Genomic DNA, 3,516 nt, shown 5'->3' on the forward strand with positions numbered 1-3,516 from the left:
TCTTTAAAAACAAAAAATTTTGTTTGGCCCTACCACGCAGCATGCATGAACTTAGTTCCCCAACCAGGGATGGAACCCACGCCCCGTGCAGTGGAAGGGCGGATGCTTAATCACTAGACTGCCAGGATGCTTCTGATTTTGGTTATTGGGTCTTTTTTTCCATTTTTAAGCAAAACCAAATGTTTTCAATTATTGCAAAGGTCTTGAAATACGTAACAGATTTACATTATTCTGTTAAGTGAAATTTCATACCATTTCTTATGCCCCATGTTCTAGGACTGTCTCCTGTATCCTACACTTCCCCAAACTTTCCGTTCTCCCTGCCTTTGCACATGTTCTTTTTTTTTGCGGTACGCGGGCCTCTCACCGCTGTGGCCTCTCCCGTTGCGGAGCACAGGCTCCGGACCCGCAGGCTTAGCTGCCATGGCTCACAGGCCCAGCCGCTCCGCGGCACGCGGGATCCTCCCTGACCGGGGCACGAATCCGCGTCCCCCACATCGGCAGGTGGACTCCCAACCACTGCGCCACCAGGGAAGCCCTGCACATGTTCTTTTTCCACCTGAAATGCCCAGTCCTCTGACTCCAAAATCACCTCTAAGTTCAGCTCAAACATTACCTCATTTAAGCCACCTTTTCTGCTTTCTGTCCTCTGCACCCACAGCGCTCATCTTCCCACCAACCTTTGGAGCAACAACACTGTTTTTGTGTTCTCTGTAAACTTAAGATCCAGCACAATTTCTAGGATGTACAAAGCACATAAAAATAAAACGCTGAATGAAGGAATGAATGGTATTAAATACATCTTGGACTCTGAATGACAATGTTGGGAAATAGATAGGAAGTCAGTTGAAGCCAAAATATAGAAAATAGTTAACTGTAATTGAGTGCCCACTGTATGCGAGGCACACAACTAAGCCATTTCACAGACTTAAAAAAACTGATAAACCACCCCATAAAATTCACCTTTTTTTTTTCAGCTGCACCACGCAGCATGCGGACTCTTAGTTCCCCAATCAGGGATCGAACCTGTGCCCTCCTGCAGTGGAAGCGTAGAATACTAACCACTGGACCTCCAGAGAAGTCCAAAATCCACCCTTTTAAAGTATGCAATTTGGTGGCTTTTAATATATCCACAGATTTGCAAACCATCACCTGAAAGAAACTCTGAACCCATTAGCAGTCACTACTCATTCCTCCCTCTCCTTGGGAATGAACTACTTTCGTTTTCTATGGATTTGCCTGCTGTGATGTTTCATTTATACGGATCATTAAACATGTGGCCTTTCGTGTGTGGCTTCTTTCACGGAGCATCATGTTTTCCAGGCTCACCCACGCTACAGCACAGGTCAGGCCTTCACTCCTTTCTAGGGCTGAACGATATTCAATTGTCGGGATGAATGACATTTTGTTTACCTGTTCACCAGTGGATGGACGTTTGGGTTGTTTCCACTTTTTTTTTTCTTTAGCTACTATGAATAATGCTGCTTTGAACAACTTCGTAGTTTTTGTGGATATGTATTTTCATTTATCTTGGGTGCACACATAAGGAGTCAAAGTGAAGGATCACATGGTAACTCTGTGTTTAACTCATTTTTTATTGAAGTATAGTTGATTTACAATGTTGTGTTAGTTTCAGGGTGTACAGCACAGTGATTCAGTTATACATACATATATATGTAAGAATATGTATGTATTTTTTTCAGATTCTTTTCCCTTATAGGTTATCACAAGATATTGAGTATAGCTCCCTGTGCTATACAGGTCCTTGTTGGTTACCTATTTTATTTTTTTTTAATTTATTTATTTATTATATCTGGCTGCGTTGGGTCTTTGTTGCTGCACGCGGGCTTCATCTAGTTGCGGCGAGCGGGGGCTACTCTTCGTTGCGGTGTGCGGGCTTCTCATTGCGGTGGCTTCTCTTGTTGTGGAGCACGGGCTCTAGGCGCGCGGGCTTCAGTAGTTGTAGCACACAGGCTCGTGAGTAGTTGTGGCTCGTGGGCTCTAGAGCGCACTCAGTAGTTGTGGCGCAAGGGCTTAGTTGCTCCGCGGCATGTGGGATCTTCCCGGACCAGGGCTCGAACCTGTGTCCCCTGCATTGGCAGGCGGATTTTTAACCACTGCACCACCAGGGACATCCCGGTTATCTATTTTATATATAGTAGTGTGTATATGTTAATCCCAAACTCCTAATTTATCCCTCCTCATCCCTTCCCGTTTGGTGCGTGTTTAACTTATGGTAACTGCTAGACTGCATTCCAAAGTGGCAGCACCATTTTACAATCCCACCAGCAATACGTGAGGCTTCCAGTCTCTCCACACCCTTGCTGGCAGTACTGTCTTGTTTTTTCTAGCCATCCTGGTTGGTGTGAAGTGGCATCTCATTGTTGATTCCACTTCTTTAGTAACTAATGTTGAGCATCTTTTCATGGGCTTGTTGTCCACTTGTATATTTTCTTGGAGAAATGCCTATTTGGATCCCTGGGCCACTTTCTGTGTTGTTTTCTATCGCTGAGTTGTAAGAATTCTTCACATACTCCCGCTACTATATTTTCTCTTTCTTAATCCTCAGTCACGCTGCTTAAGCAGGTAGCTTGATCTCCATTGTTTAGGTAGAGACTGGAGCCTGGAATTCTAGTGAGAGGCATGACGGAACCTACATCTGTGAGTCTCCAAAGCCTGTGCTCTTCCCACTACTCTTTACTGCCTCTTGGTGACGGAGTAGCTTTAACTGACAATGAGGTTTAGAGAGCGGCTACACTAGTGTGTGGTTAATATGAAGACCGACGAACGTCGCTGGAATTGAGGCCAGGGTGCTAGAAACGTTATTGACTCACTGCTGAACCCAGTGGGGGGAGGCCTAAGTCGCATATGAAATAAAATCTCTAAGCTTCCTTCTTATTCTGAAATCCTGTGATTTGATAAGCCTTTTTGTTTTGCCCAGCATCAAACAGCAACAGTGATGGATAGCTAAGGCCTCAAGTGTTATTAGGACAAAAGGAAGCACCGCCCACTGACGTACATGCCTCTGAAGCCCAGGACTGGTCCCTCTGGGAATCCGTCTGTTTATCAGCGAAAGGCGCTTGATCTGCTATCATAGGCTTTGGGGAAAAAGAAAAAGCAGTATCTCCTACTGACAGTTTAATCACCACTTTTCCTTAACACAAATATGAAACGCTGAGTTCTTTCCTTCGTCGTGGGCAACAGAATGATGCTATACTAAGCCAAGACCAACTGAATTCCCAGAGGCTGTCCAGGTACATTCACAACGACTCTGCCCCAAGTGCACAGCTATTTGCCTAGAAGAAGGACAGAGATGGAAAAGATGGATACGGTTTTAGTGTCGTCATCTTACACTATCTTTGCTACCTCCAAAACGAGACGATTTCAAGGGATGCATTTAGGAGAACTTTAATACTTGTAGAGCACTGTAGAAACCATGGGCTAGGTAAGTAAACTGAGTCATCAATAAAGTATAAAAGTGGTTTTAACAAGCGATTATAGGAAACTCAAATAGAA

The sequence above is a fragment of the Pseudorca crassidens genome, chromosome 11 (assembly GCF_039906515.1).
Source record: "Pseudorca crassidens isolate mPseCra1 chromosome 11, mPseCra1.hap1, whole genome shotgun sequence".
Classification (NCBI taxonomy): domain Eukaryota; kingdom Metazoa; phylum Chordata; class Mammalia; order Artiodactyla; family Delphinidae; genus Pseudorca; species Pseudorca crassidens.